The sequence below is a fragment of the Mirounga angustirostris genome, unplaced genomic scaffold, assembly GCF_029215605.1.
Source record: "Mirounga angustirostris isolate CCGP_5_RB_7025 unplaced genomic scaffold, mMirAng1.0.hap1 SCAF_10, whole genome shotgun sequence".
Lineage (NCBI taxonomy): Eukaryota > Metazoa > Chordata > Mammalia > Carnivora > Phocidae > Mirounga > Mirounga angustirostris.
In genome coordinates, this window is record NW_026991718.1 from 71,456,502 (window position 1) to 71,472,718 (window position 16,217).

The window sequence follows — 16,217 nt, forward strand, 5'->3', positions numbered from 1 at the left end:
CGAGAGAAGGAACACAAGCAGGGGGAGTGGGAGAGGGAGAAGCAGGCTTCCTGCTGAGCAGAGAGCCCCATGCAGGGCTCAGTCCCAGGACCCTGGGATCATGACCTGAGCCGAAGGCAGACGCTTAACAACTGAGCCACCCAGGCGCCCCTTGACTTGACTTTTTATAAGTTGGAATTAAAGCAATATGAAATGGGGATGTTGGGAAAGGCTTTATAGATAGAAAATATGGGACTTGCCAGAACACAACTATAACCTTATGTAAGTAGAGAGAAAAGAGATGGATATTGTAAGAAGGAAGACCACAATGAATAAAGGCACATAGATATAAATACATATATAAACAGAATAGACTAAGTTGACTGATAGTAGGTGTTCTTTACAGGAGTATAGAGATAATATATGTAAAATAATGATCACACTACCTGACACATTGATAAAATGTTAGCTACACTTTATTAGTGTTGTTGGCTGGTGGTGGTGGTTGTGTTGTTGATGTTGTTGTTAGGCGGACAGTATGGAACAGAAGACTGGATTCCTGAACCAAATCCCAGCCTTGCTACTTACTAGCTGTTTGAGAAGTTACTCTCTCTAAACCAACTATTGTTAAACTAATAACTGTTAATACTTCCTAGCTTAACAAGTTATTTTATACTGAATAACATAAAGCTAATGTCAAAAATCATCTCTCCCGAAAGGGTAAATTTTTGTCTTGAATTGAAAGAATTTACAAAAATGGCCAGGAAAAAAAGTGGAAACTTTAGTAAGAGGGAACTGGTTAAATTTAACAAGGAGCTAATTAAATAAATAATGGAACCTTTATGTTCTATAGCCATTGGAAACCATGTTTCAGAAAATTTCATGACCTGTATCATAAACATATTTCATATTCATGATGCAATGAAAAAAAGCAAGGTACAAAGCAGTACATACAGTATTTCAATTAAATTATATAATTTGCATAGAGAAAAATAAGTAGAAGAATCCTAAAATATTAATGGGAATAAACTCTGAGTGATGGGATTTTCAGTAACTTTTTTTCCTTTGGTGTTTTTCTTCAGATTTTCTAAGTGGACATATTTTTATAATTAGAAAAAAATTAGTGTGACGAATAACTTCAGTTGTGGCAGGATTGTTGGAATAATTTTATAGTTTCCCAGAATGACTACTGATACTTTAAAGGAATCACTATTCATTTTTTTTGTAGTCAGCCCATGGCATTTGTGGATTTCACACTGTATTTTTTTTTTTTAAGATTGATTTATTTGAGAGAGAGAGAGAGAGCTGGGGGGAGGGGCAGAGGGAGAGAGAGAATCCCAAGCCGACTCTCCACTAAGGGTGGAGCCTGATTCGGGGCTCCATCCCAGGACTCTTGAGATCCTGACCTGAGCCGAAATCAAGAGTCAGCCACTTAACTGAGCCACCCAGGCACCCCGACCATTCAAGAACTATTCTGAACACCCATCATAAGTAGTATAATATTTTGTACTAGTAATCATTATTTCTACCTCATAGTTTTTTTTTGAAGGTTGAATTGGATAGTATAAAAAAGGCCTGTAGCTAGAATATTTTGAATGCACCTTGCTAACTTGCAGCATCCTATCTCATTTATGATAATAATAACTAACATTGGATGTCTCTGCAAGGTACTGTATTGATGTTCACAACATTTTATAAGGTAGGCACTATTATTTCCATTTTATGGATGCACTGAGAATCAGACAGATTAAGGAACTCGTCCCAAGATTGCACAGCTAGCTACTAAGCCAAGATTCTAACCAAGAGCCAGTTTTTTCAGAGCCTGTATCCCTAATCATTTGGGTGTGGTATATCCAAATATTATTGATAGTTATACAAAAAGATCTAAGGAGATGCCCATTATGAAAATAAAGGGTCTGATGTGCATGTTCTGGTGTTTTGCATATAACACTTTTAATAAAATATGTGAAAATAGATTTTTTTAAAATTCTATAAACATTTCCAAAAGAATATGTTTTATTTCATTGTTATTCTATATGCTAAATACTCATAGTAATAAATACTCCTGGTGTTCTTGCAAATGCTAAATACTTCTATATCCAGTAGTAGTTAGCAAAACTAATTTATGTTCAGATAGCACAGTGGTTAAGAGTATGGGGCTCTGGAGCTAGACTGAGTTCAAATTCTGCCTCTACTACTTGACACTGTTGTGATTTGGGGCAAGATGCTTAACCTCTCCTTGCCTAGTTACTTACTTAAAACTAGGAATATGTTCCTCAGAGTTGATACAGTGATTCAGTGACTTAATACAGGAATACCTTGTTTTATTGCACTTCACTTTATTATATATCACAGATACTGCACTTTTTTTTTTTTTTTTTTTTTTTTGGACAGAGAGAGACACAGTGAGAGAGGGAACACAAGCAGGGGGAGTGGGAGAGGGAGAAGCAGGCTTCCTGCTGAGCAGGGAACCCGATGCGGGGCTCAATCCCAGGACTCCGGGATCATGACCTGAGCCGAAGGCAGACGCCTAACGACTGAGCCACCCAGGTGCCCCCAGATACTGCACTTTTAACAAATTGATGGTTTGTGGCAACCCTGCACTGAGCAAGTCTATCAGCACTGTTTTTCTAATGGCATTTGCTCATTTGTATTGGTGTGTAATGTTTTGGTGATTCTTGCAATATGTTAAACTTCTTCATTATTATTTTATAGTGATGATCTGTGATCAGTGATTACGACTCGCTGAAAGCTCAGATAATGGTTAGCAATTTTTAGCAATAAAAGACTTTTTAAATTAAGGTATGTATGGGTTTAAGACATAATGCCTAATAGACTACAATATAGTATAAACATAACTTTTACATGCACTGGGAAACCAGAGATTAATTTGATTCACTTTCTTGCAGTGGTCTGGAACCAAACCTGCACATTTCCGAGGTGTGCCTAAACATATATAAAACATTTGGAACAGTAGTGCTTACCACATGTAAGTGTTCAGTGTTAGGTACACAAGTAGTAGTAATAGTACTAGTAGCAGTAGTGGAATTGCTGCTGCTACTGCTGTTAGTCCAGTTACTGTTATTGTCATCATTTGTATTATAAAATAAACTTTTGAGACATCCAAATTACATAACTAACATTGTACTTGGAGTCCATTGATCTAAAACTTATTTAGCTACCCCTGCTAACCTTCAGCAAGCAGTTCACTGAACTTTAATGGGCCTTGGGTGCTCTGTCAGTAGAATAGTGTTATAACATCTTTCCTGTCAGGTAATCTCTTGATCTGTAAAACATTACTTACTAGAAATCTTACAGTTCCAGAAATTATGGTCTAACTTTGAACCGTGAAAGAAAGAGAACTGATGATGCTCAGCCTTCCTATCTCTCCATGAGGTCCATTTTCTTTCTTTCAGAAAAATAGTTTCTTATGTGTGTGGAGTTGACAACACAGGTGAAGCATTTAATGCTTGTTAGACTATAAAAGGCTTATTCTCATTCTGATCTTCATACTTTAAATTTATTGCTAAATTTAATGTGAAAATAAAATTAGGGACAAGCTAAATTGTTTTCTTTTAAGCTGTGTGCATATGGTGATTAGTGTGCCCTATTTTATATTTTCCTAACACCTTATGTGTGCCTTTAAATGGTGCTTACTATCGTGCTTCAATTATTTGTATGTCTAGCTTCCTACAGGATCGAGCTACTTTGGCAGATCTTTATATTCATAGTGACTAGCAAGTACATGAAAACTAACAGCTTTTTAAAAATTGCTGACTTATATGAATCCTAGATTAGCCTATAATTAATTAGGTTTGTCTTAACTGTTGATTTGAGGCCATGGTCATTCTGACCCTAAATTAATGATGCACTTGATTCCCTGGTCCTATCAGCTTCTACTTAAGATGTAATGCTAGTTTTGAATATTAATATTGTCCAAATGAACTTAAAGCGACTTAAAATTTGTGAAAGTTACTAACTTTAAAAGGAATTTTTTCCTGTTTGATAAAATAGAAAAGAATGATTGCATTACTTTATGAATTTTGTCAATTTAAGACATACGGGAAGGGTAAAACTGGAGGTAAAAAAACAATAGAAGAAACAATGCAAATGTTCCATTTTTGGGGTGAGGCTGTTCTATACTCCTTCTTTACCTGAAAGAGGTGGGAGAAAATGTCGTAGGAAAACAGAATGTGATTATATAACAGGAAAGAATGAAAATAAAGCTAAGCTATTCCCAAAGGATGTTAAGCCTTGATTTAGTAGTTGTCAGTTGGAGGTTTTCTTTTTTTTTCATCAAGCTAGAATTATGTATTCTTGCCAATTCTGGGCCCACAGATATTTTTTATATATGGTGTTGATAATTTTGACATCAATAGATAACAGTCCACTCTGCCTTATGTAGCTTTTCCTCAAGGATTGGATAGCACGTTGCCATTAAGCATCTATATCACAGTATGTAAATAATGATAGGTAATCTATACTTAGTGACTCTCCACGTCTCCCGTAGTATATTTACAGAGTGATTAAATTCTCTATCTCTAAATCACTCACTGGATCTTGAGTTTGTTGAGAATCCCCACAGTACCTCAAAACTCAAAACCCAAACCTGAACTCATCTTTTTTCCCCTCCTCCCCATCCATGACTTGCCCACAAAGATCCCTCCCTTGGTACATGACACTACCATCCATTGGATTGCTCAAATCAGTATTACTCCTGGCTCCATCCTCGTGTCACCCATATCCATCCAGTCATCAAGTTTTACGAATTTACCTTGTACATATATCTCAAATCTATTCACTTCTTCCCTTTTTATTACCATAGTTCAAGCCATGTTTATCTCTTCTCAGTTGTATTACTGTCATAGCCTCCTAAACTGGTCTCCCACCATCAGTGCCATCCATTTCTTACTGGTTTTTTTTTTTTTTAAAGATTTATTTATTTATTTGAGAGAGAGAATGAGAGACAGAGAGCACATGAGAGGGGGGAGGGTCAGAGGCAGAAGCAGACTCCCTGCCGAGCAGGGAGCCTGATGCGGGACTCGATCCAGGGACTCCAGGATCATGACCTGAGCCGAAGGCAGTCGCTTAACCAACTGAGCCACCCAGGCACCCCCATTTCTTACTGCAGTCGCTTAACCAACTGAGCCACCCAGGCACCCCCATTTCTTACTGTTTTTACACTGTTCAGGTAATTTTCCTAAAACAACTGTCGCTCTTCTGCTTAAAGACATTCAGTGGCTGTCCTTGGCTTTCAAAGTAAAATCTCAATTCTTTGAAGTGTTTTTGGCACCCTTCATGATCTGGCCCCTGCTACAAGATACAGCCATATGGAGTGACTTGTAGTTCCTTGAGACCTGTACTGGAGGTGGGCACCATTAGGTCTTGACACACACGAACTCCCAGTTTTCATTCATCTCAGCTTGGACTTTCTCCAAAAAATCTTCACTAATACCCCAACATCATCTAATATTGGTTAGATATTCTTGTGTATTTCCATAGTACTTTCTGCTTATTCCTATTACAGCATGTGACATACTGTATTTTTATTGCCTGTTTAGTTGTCTGTATCTCTCCTAAATTCCTGGACGGCAAATACAATATTCTGTTTGGTCGCTCCATTTCCCCCCCCACCCCCTTTTTACAGTTGTCAACAACTTTGGAGCTCCTTTCTTCAGGTCCATTTCCTTCCTTCCTTCTTCCTTCTTTCCTTCCTCCCCTCACTTTCTTTCAATTAAAATTGTATTTATTTTTCGACTTATTTAGACATTAAAAACAAAAAACAGTTTATCCATTTCTCCTACCACCCATCTGCCCCCTGCTGTAGCAACTATCAATCTGTTCTCTGTATTTATGAGTGGTTTTCAGGAGTTTTTTTGTTTTTTATAAGCTTTGGAGTTTTTTGTTTTTGTTTTTTTAGATTCCACATGTAAGAGAAATCATACAGTGGTTGTCATTCTTCATCTAACTTACTTCACTTAGCATTAATGCCCTCAAGATTTACCCATGTAACCACAAATGGCAAGATTCCTTTCTTTTTTATGACTGAATAATATTCCATTGTGTGTATATACCACAATTTCTTTATCCACTCATCAGTCAGTGGACACAGGTTGTTTCCGTATATTGGCTGTTGTAAATAATGCTGCAATGAACATTGGGCGGGGGAGATATGTATATCTTCTTGTGTTAGTGTTTCTGTTTTCTTCAGATAATAGCCAGAAGTGGAATTGTTGGATCATATAGTAGTTCTGCTTTTAGTTTTTTAAGGAACCTCCATACTCTTTTGTGTAGTGGCTGTACCAGTTTACATTCCCACCAGAAATGCACAAGGGGTCCCTTTTCTCTACGTCCTCACCAACACTTGTTATTTCTAGTTTTTTTGATAATAGCCATTCTAACAGGTATGAGTGATACCTCATTGTGGGGTTTTTTTTATTTAAGATTTCTTTATTTTAGAGCAAGCAAGCAGGGGAGGGGGAGAGGTTGAGGGAGAGAATCTCAAGCACATTTTCTGCTGAGTGCAGAGTACAACAGGGGGCTCGATCGCATGACCCTGAGATCATGACTTGAGTCGAAATCAAGAGTCCCGATGCTTAACTGAGCCACCCAGGTGCCCCCCTCATGTGGTTTTGATTTGCATCCCCTAATGATTAATGATGTTAAACATCTTTTCATATACCTGTTGGCCTTAGTATGTGTTTGGGAAAATGTCTATTTAAATCTTCTGCCCAATTTTGAACTGGATTGTTTGGGTTTCGTTTTTGTTTTGCTGTTGAGTTGTAGGCGTTCTTTATACATTTTGTATATTAGCCTTTTATCAGATACATAATTTGCAAATACTTTCTTCCATTCAATAGGTTGCCTTCTCATTTTGTTGATAGTTCCCTTTGCTGTGTAGAAGCTTTTTAGTTTGAGGTAGTCCCACTTGCTTATTTTTGCTTTTGTTGTTTTTGGTTTTGGTGTCAGATTAAAAAAAAAATCATTGCCAAGACCTGTGTCAAGGAGTTTACTACCTATGTTTTCTTCTAGGAGTTTTAATGGTTTCAAGTTTTTAATCCATTTTGAGTTTATTTTTGTGCATAGTGTAAGATAATGGTCCAGTTTCATTCTTTTGCATATAGGCTGTCTAGTTTTTCCAGCATCATTTATTGAAGACACTGTCCTTTCCCCATTTTATATTCTTGGCTCCTTTGTCATAAATTAATTGGCCTTATAGGTGTGGGTTTATTTCTGGGCCTTCTGCTGATTTTTGTGTCTTTTTACTCCCAATACAATACTGTTTTAATTACTCTAGCTTTGTAATAAAGTTTGAAATCAGGGAGCGTGATGCCTTCAGCTTTGTTCCCCTCAAGAATCAGGCAGGGGCTTTTATGTTTCCATATAAATTTTAGAGTTGTTTGTTCTATTTCCATGAAAAATGCCATTGAGTTTATGAGAGGGATTGCATTGAATTTATATATTGCTTTGGGTAGTATGGACACTTTAACAATATTAATTTTTCCAATCCACGAGCACAGAATATCTTTCTTATTTATTTGTGTCTTCACTTTTTTTCATTAATGTCTTACGGCTTTCAGTATATAGGTCTTTTACCTCCTTGGTTAAATTTATTCCTCGGTATTTTATACTTTTTGATGCTTTTGTAAATTGGACTGTTGTGTTTTTTTTAATTCTTTTTTAATTCTTTTGTATTTATTTTAGAGAGAGTATGAGCAGGAGGGGCAGAGGGAGGGAGAGTCTCAAGCAGGCCCACGCTGAGCACGGAGTCTTACACAGCACTCGATCCCACAACCCCAAGATGTTTCTTCTTTTTTCTTTTTTTTATCTTGTAATAGTTCATTCTTCATGTATGCAGCAGCTTTTTATGTATTGATTTTGTATCCCGCAACTTTACTGAATTTATTCTAACAGTTTTTTATGGCTTTATGGTCTTCTATATATAACATAATGTCATCTGTAAATAGTGACAGCTTTACTTCTTCCTTTCCAATTTGGATGCCTTTATTTGTCCTGCCTAATTGCTCTGGCTAGGATTTCCAATACTGTGTTGAATAAAAGTGGCAAGAGTGAGCTATTGGTCTTCTTCCTGGTTTTAGAGGAAGAGCTTTTAGCTTTTCACCCTTGAGTATGTTAGCTGTGGGCTTGTCATATATGGCCTTTACTGTGTTGAAGTATGTTCCCTCTATACCCACACTGTTGAGAGTTTTTATTGTAAATGGATGTTGAATTTTGTCAGATGCTCTTGCTGCATCTGTTGAGACAGTCATCTGATTTTTATTCTTTGTTAATATGTTATATCTCATTGACTAATGTGCAGCTGTTGAGCCATCTTGCATCCCTGGAATAAATCCCACTTGATCGTGGTGTATGATCCTTTTAATGTATTGTTGAATTCAGTTTGCTGATCTTCTGTTGAGGATTTTTACATTTAGGCCTATAATTTTCTTGTGGCCCTTACCTGGTTTTGCTATCGGGGTAATGTAAAATGAGTTTGGAAGAGTTTTCTCCTCTTCTTTTTTGAAAGAGCTTGAGAAGGACTCATATTAATTCTTCTTTGAATGGTTGGTAGAACATAACAATAAGAACCCATCATAAAAGGAAGAAGACCTATCAGTATGCTGCCTTATAAGAGACTCGTTTTCCAAAATAGATCATATGTCAGACCACAAAACAAGTCTTAATAAATTTAAGAGGATTCAAATCATATCAGGCATCTTTTCCAACCACAGTAGTGTGAAACTAGAAAATTAATTACACAAAAAGACTGGCGAATTCATGAATTTGTGGATATTAAACAGTATGCTGCTGAACAACCAGTGGATCAAAGGAGAAATAAAAAAATACCTTAAAACAAATGAAAATGGAAATATGACAAATTTGTGGGATGCAGCAAGAGCTGTTCAAAGAGGGAATTTTGTGGCAATAAATGCCTACCTCAAGAAACGAGAAGTCCAGGGGCACCTGGGTGGTTCAGTCGTTAAGCATCTGCCTTCAGCTCAGGTCATGATCCCAGGGTCCTGGGATCGAGCCCCCGCATCGGGCTCCCTGCTCAGCGGGAAGCCTGCTTCTCCCTCTTCCACTCCCCCTGCTTGTGTCCCTCTCTTGCTGTCTCTCTCTCTGTCAAAAAATAAATAAAATCTTCAAAAAAAAAAAAAAAAGTCTAAAACAACTTTATACCTCAAGGAACTGAAAAAACAGCAGATGAAGCCCAAAGTTAGTACAAGGAAGGAAATAACAAAGATTAGAGTAGAAATTAATAAAATAGAGACTAAAAAGACAATAGAAAAGATTAAGGAAACTAAGAACTGGTTCTTTGAAAAGATAAAATTGACAGATTTTTAGCTAGACTCACAAGACAAAAGGAGAGAGGGCTCAAAATCAGAAATGAAAGAGGAAATACTACAACTGATAGCATAGAAATACAAAGGATTAGAAGAGATTTTCTTGTTATAAGGATTGGAAGAGATTAGAATACAGTTACTTGCCAATAAATTGGACAACCCTAGAAGAAATGGATAAATTCCTAGAAATATACAACCTACCAAGACTGAATCATGATGAAGGAGAAAATCTGAACAGATGAATTACTAGTAAGGAGGTTGAATCAGTAATCAAAAAACTCCCAACAAGGGCCTTCACTCACTTGCTTCTCGGTGCCTGCTCCCGGTGGCCCTGAAGGCATGTGGGCCAGAGGCGGCCCTAAAGAGTCGGAGGCGGAGGGGAAGCAGGTGTGCAAGTCTAAGTGTCGTGGAGGCGCACTCTTAGGCGAGAATTGGGAGGAGGAGGAGACTGCAAGGATAGGCCCAGGAGCAATGGCGTCCAAAGAGGAACAAGCAGTAAAAAAATCTCAACATGGAGAATGCCAAACAGGAAAATGAAAAAAAAGGATGAAAAGGACCAAGTTGCTAATAAAGGAGAACCCTTGGCCCCCCTCCCTTTGGAAGCTGGTGAATATTGTGTGCCTAGAGTAAATCATAGGTGGTTCCGTGTTAGGCAGCCCATCCTGCAGTATAGGTGGGACATGATTCAGAGAATAATAAATTTATATTGGAGAACCACAGGCAAGGATGAGAGAGGAGAATATGGAAAGGATTGGGGAGGAGATGGAAAAGCTGAGGGAAAAGCAATTCAATCATAGTCTGTGGGCAGTTAGCACTGACCCTCCTCACCATGACCATCATGATGAGTTTTGCCTTATGCCTTGAATCTTGATGTTTTCCCTGAACCTGCTTCCTGAACTTAATGTTCTCAATGTAACCTTTGTTGTAAACCTTTTGGTGTTACATGTCTCTTGTGGGTCTCCTATGACCAGCTTCTAATTGAATGTTGTATTTTGACCCAGAATGTAAGATTCTGTCAGCAGGGGAGTTTTACCCTATTGCATGGCAAGGTGTTCATTATATATTGTGAAGTTAGTAAAGCAGTTTAAAAGAAAAAAAAAGAAAAAAAACTCCCAACAAAAGTTCAGAATCAGACTGTTCCACTGGTGAATTCTTCTAAACATTCAAAGAATTAATGGTTGCTCTGTTTCACCAGTAATTCACGTCATGCATGGCACATTCATTTATTTAGTCTTCATTTATTCAGCAAATATTTGTTGAACATACTTTATGTCAGGCAGTTTATTTAATTTTTTTAAAGATTTATTTTTTATTTGAGAGCGTGGGAGGGGGGAGGCTGCAGAGGGAAAGAATCTCAAGCAGACTCCCCACTGAGAGCACAGAGCCTGAAGTGGGGCTCCGCTCTGCAGGATTTCACTACCCTGACATCATGACTTGAGCCGAAATCAAGAGTTGGACATTTAACCTACTGAGCCACCCAGGCGCTCCTGTCAGTCCATTTAGAATGAAGTGGTCTAAATTTTTTCTTTTGAAATGAAGTCCTGTTTGAGTTTTCAGTAAGTTTTTATAGTATCAAAGAAGTGCTTCTAAAAATTATTATTCAGTGGTCAACATATAAATATATTTTCTTTGACCAGTCTTAGATAACCCCTATAGTTGATGTTGTGGTGGAAGTTTAGCAGAAGTGTATGTATGTGTATAAATAATAACTGAATACATTAATGGAAGTATATAATGGTATCTTGAATAATTATATTTTTTAAAGTTTGTAAGTATATAATTAGAAACACCTGATTATAGCAAGTCATGCTTTTAAAAAGCAGTGTTTTATTATGACTTTATTTCTGGACTCCTTACCTTAGAATATTTAAGAAAAAAATTTAAAATACTTAAGTTTTAAGTAAAATATTTAAGTTAAAAAACATTTAAAATGAATTTTATTTTCATTTCAGTTTATTCATTGGATTTTTTTAGTAGTTGGAAAAGCTGTGGTAGTTCCCAACTGTGTTAGAAACAGTTGTCAAGTGTAGTTCTTTACAGCGTGAGACTGGGAGCTGTTTCTAAACACACAGTTACTAGCACAGATTTGCTTAAGTTTCCAATCTGATCTGTGGCTATGGGTAAGTAATGTGGAATATATATAATATTTGTGGGTGAAAAAAATTACTGTAAATTAAATTCCATAAACTCTAACTTCAGGTTACTGTATAACCTAAAGGACTTTGAACCTCAGCCAAGCAGTAGTATAGTTTTTTGTAAGCCTTTAAAATAGTTAAGTGTATAAAAATTAAGATGTTCTTCTAGCTTCAGGATATATAGACTTAAGTCTCTTCTTTTGTTGAAATGAATCCTAGTACAAATTTTCAGTCATATTTAATACCAAGGATTTCAAAGATTATTTTTTAGTTAAAGAAGTGTGCTTATTTTCCAGACAGCTTTACTTAAACCTTGGCTCCTATTAATAGTGAAGACTCTGGTATATTTGTATAGGGTTTACAGTAAAATCTAAAAATTACAAAATGAAAATGTGTGTGTGTGTGTATAACATCCTTTTAAATTGTATGGTACTATTTATCTTTTAGAGCACTGAAAAGGGATTTTTGTTGTTGTTGTTTTTAAGATTTTACTTTTGAGTAACTCTGTACCCAACGTGGGGCTCAAACTCACAACCCTGAGATTAAGAGTTATGTAAGATCTACCGACTGAGCCAGCCAGCGGCCATAGAGCACGGATAAGGTCTTAAAAAAATGTGTGTGTGTGTGTGTCACTGATTTTTTAAAATATAGCTACTAGAATATTAAAAATTAAACTAAGTATTACATATGTAGGGGTGCCTGGCTGGCTCAGTTGGAAGATCATGTAACTCTTTTTTCTTTCATATGTGTGTGTGTGTGTGTGTGTGTGTGTGTGTGTTTCAAAGAGTACTTATTTTTTTATTTTTTTTTATTTGTCAGAGAGTAGAGCGAGCGAGCACAAGCAGAGTTAGGGGCAGAGGGAGAAGCAGGCTCCCTGCTCAGCAAGGAGCCCAATGCGGGACTCATTCCCGGACCCTGAGATCATGACCTGAGCCAAAGGCAGACACTTAACTGACTGAGCCACCCAGGCATCCTGAAAAGCATGTGACACTTGATCTCAGGGTTATGAGTTCCAGCCCTACATTGGGTGTAGAGATCACTAAAATAATAAATAACTTTTAAAAATTACATATATGGATCACATTCTGTTTCTACTTAGACATCGCTGGCTATTTCCTAACTGAAAATGATGTTTTCTGTAAGTTATGGTTGAAATTGAGCATTTTTGGCATTGAGAATTATTTTTTTTTATTAGTCTTAGATTACAGCTTGCTAAATATAGGCGTTCTAATATTAGATGTAAAGTGAAACTATAAAGTTAAAAAAAATTTAACAAAATGTTATTTTGAGGGCTTGCTTTTAGACTGTTGTTAGAACAAACCAATAACTAACATTTTATGATTTCTTGATTCTTGGATTGGAGCTAGTTTTAGGCAGTTACATTAACTATTCATTTTATTCATTGTCTCGTTTATTTATTTAACAAATTTTTTTTTCGTTTGCTTCATATGTGCCAAATCTATCTTGGGGAATGCTTCTCCATAATTTTAGGAGGGAACAAAAAATAATGGCTGTGCATGTTAAATAAGTTCATGGAGATGGAGGTAAAAAGAAATGAAGCAGTTCCTGTCCAGGTTTTTGTTTTATGTAAAGTAGTATGTAAGATCATCATAGTTCACCCACTAGTGATGGTTCTAGGAAAAATTCCTTGAATTGAATAAAACTAAAGTGTTCTCCATGGATGTGAATCAACATTTATTGAGTACTTACTGGACAACAAAGTAGAAACTGAGGAAATATATAAACAAGAGGCCTTGGGGCACCCGAGTGGCTTAGTCGGTTAAGCATTCAACTCTTGATTTCGGCTCAGGTCATGATATCAGGGTCCTGGGATTGAGCCCTGTGTAGAGCCCCATGCAGGACTCCGTGTTCAGCTTGAGATTCTCTCCATCTCCCTCTGCCCCTCCTTTGCTCTCTCTCTCTCTCAAATAAATAAATCTTAAAAAAAAAAAAAAAAAAAAAAAGATGCCTTGCCCTCAGAGCTTATATTTTTGTTAGGAAAATATGGCATAAAACATAAAAGTAAATAACAACATAAGGCAGCTATGACATATATGGTCCTTATCAGTACTGCAGATTCTTATACAATTCTACAGGAAATCCAAAAATGAAGAGAACACTAATGACTAGAGTGTTGTTGTTTTTTAAATCCTTCTTCTTTGCTTATTATAATAGTGGCCAAGTGATCTTTTCAGAATGACCCCTTTTTAAATACCTTCTAGCACTGTAACTTATTCTCAGAACAGTCAGTGGTAACTTATTATGAGAACTATGTAGAAATTTAGCACAGATTACCTCAGCACAAGTAAGAATTTAATACATTTCTTCTAGAACTGAGCTTTGAGTGCTTTAGAACAGGACAGTGTTTACAAATGGGAAGTTGAGGTTACGATGGCATTACACAATTCAAATTATGTAGCTTCATGTATTTGTTTGGTGTGAACTTCAGGTTGCAGCTGAGTTAACTAACACGTTTTCTTTCCATTAGTACCTCTGAATTCCTTACTTTTCAGTCTTTAATATTTGTTGTGTTGATGGTGAGAAGGAAAGGATTCTGGATTGGGTGGGTGAGGTGTAGGTGTCTGTAATAATAAGATCTATAGATTTTAAATAGGAATGGGAGTGGGGTGAGAGAGAGGGTTGTATAGGATGAAAAGTTTTGAGAATGTACTTCTGAGTGTTAAAGAAACTGGTTACCAGCATTATAAACCAAGCTGCTAGAGATATCATCCCCACATGCATACACACTACAAATATACAGAAATGTAGCACAAAACAAGAGCAAAACTGTAAGTGCATAGCTAAGCTCTAAAGAAGGAAAGAAGAGAAGGAAACCAGAAATGAGAGAAGTCAAATCAAAGCAGTAAGTGGGAGTTGGTGCTGCTGCATAAAATAGCACAGGGACCTTTTGGTCCTGGGATGTATCTCCTAAGGGTTCTGGGGTGGAATTTGGTGTGTATATGGGGATGGGAGATATGTGGCCTTGGACCTTTTCAAAATAGAGCTAGCACTAAGACCCAGGCCTGTGGCCTAGAACCCACAGCTTCCGAAATTGTGCAGAAATTTTAAATGACCAGTGATAATCTAAAAAAGAATATAAAGGAACTCCTGGGTGGCTCAGTTGGTTAAGTGGCTGCCTTCGGCTCAGGTCATGATCCTAGGGTCCTGGGATCGAGTCCCACATCAGGCTCCTTGCTCAAGGTGGAGCCTGCTTCTCCTCTGCTTGCCTCTCCCCCTGCTTGTGTTCTCTGTCTCTCTCTCTGACAAACAAATAAAATCTTTAAAATATATATATAAAAGAATATAAAGTAAGCGTGTGTAAAATTTTAAAAGGATAAAAAAAAGGGAGATGAAGCATGGTGATGTAATAGGCCTATTTAAAAAAGAAACAGTGGGGCGCCTGGGTGGCTCAGTCGTTAGGCATCTGCCTTCGGCTCAGGTCATGATCCCAGGGTCCTGGGATTGAGCCCCACATCGGGCTCCCTGCTCAGCCGGAAGCCTGCTTCTCCCTCTCCCAAACCCCCTGCTTGTGTTCCCTCTCTCTCTGTCTCTCTCTCTGTCAAATAAATAAACAAAAATCTTTAAAAAAATAAAATAAACAGTAAGACTTGAAAAAGAAAAACAAATCAACTTTCAGAAATTAAAAATTAAATAATGGAGGGGCACCTGGCTGGCTCAGTTGGTGGAGCATGCGACTCTTGATCCAGGGTTCTAGGTTCAAGCCCCATGTTGGGTGTAGGGATTACTTAGGAGTAAAATATTTTCAAATTTTTCTTTATTTTTTAAAAGATTTTATTTATTTGTCAGAGCGAGAGCACAAGGAGGGGGAGTGGCTGGCAGAGGGAGAAGCAGGCTCTCCACTGAGCAAGGAGCCTGATGCAGGACTCGATCCCAGGACCTTGGGATCATGACCTGAGCCAAAGGCAGACACTTAACCAACTGAGCCACCCAGCCGTCCCTAAGACTTTTTAAAAAGGAAAATAAATCTAGCAACACATGATTAAGAACTAAATCTAGAATGTAGTCCAAAAGTAAAAAGTTGAAAATACAAGGTTGATGGGGCGCCTGGATGGCTCAGTTGGTTAAGCGACTGCCTTCGGCTCAGGTCATGATCCTGGAGTCCTGGGATCGAGTCCCGCATCGGGCTCCCTACTCGGCAGGGAGTCTGCTTCTCCCTCTGACCCTCCTCCCTCTCATGCTCTCTGTCTCTCATTCTCTCTCTCTCAAATAAATAAATAAAATCTTTAAAAAAAAAAAAAGAAAAAAGAAAATACAAGGTTGAAAAAATACTAGGCTGACCTAAAACACAACAAAAAGCTGTTAGGAAAATATTATCAGGCAAAAATAGATTTATTTATTTTTTTATTAGAGAGAGCAGCAGGAGCAGAGGGAGATGGAGAATCTCAAGCAGGCTCCACACTCAGCATGGAGCCCAACTCAGGGCTCAGTCTCACAACCGCTGTATCATGACCTGAGCTGAAACCAGGAGTCCGACGCTTAACCAACTGACGAAGCCATCCAGGTGGCCCTCAGGCAAAAAGAGATTTTTAAGGCAAAGCTTATTAAGGATAAAGAGAACCATTGCATAATGATGAAATAATTCACCAAGAGGAAGTAATAATCTTGAACCTGTATGTCCAGATAACATTATCTTAAAGTATACAAAGTAAAACTTTACATACTACAAATAAAGGACTACCTATAGATATAGTGAGGGATTTTCACACATTTCATTCAGAAGCTAATAAATCAGATCATC

General features: G+C 37.4%; 1 protein-coding gene and 1 pseudogene across 4 annotated transcripts in view; both read left to right on the top strand.

Annotated features, from left to right (window-relative positions):
• Window positions 1–16,217, top strand: part of FBXO11 (F-box protein 11) — a 96,415-nt gene that overhangs the window by 40,535 nt on the left and 39,663 nt on the right. The gene's annotated exons all lie outside the window — the stretch shown is intronic.
• On the top strand, window positions 2,994–15,729 carry LOC123851334 (protein BEX1-like; annotated as a pseudogene). The gene has a single exon (XR_008506899.2). The product of XR_008506899.2 is annotated as a protein BEX1-like (transcript).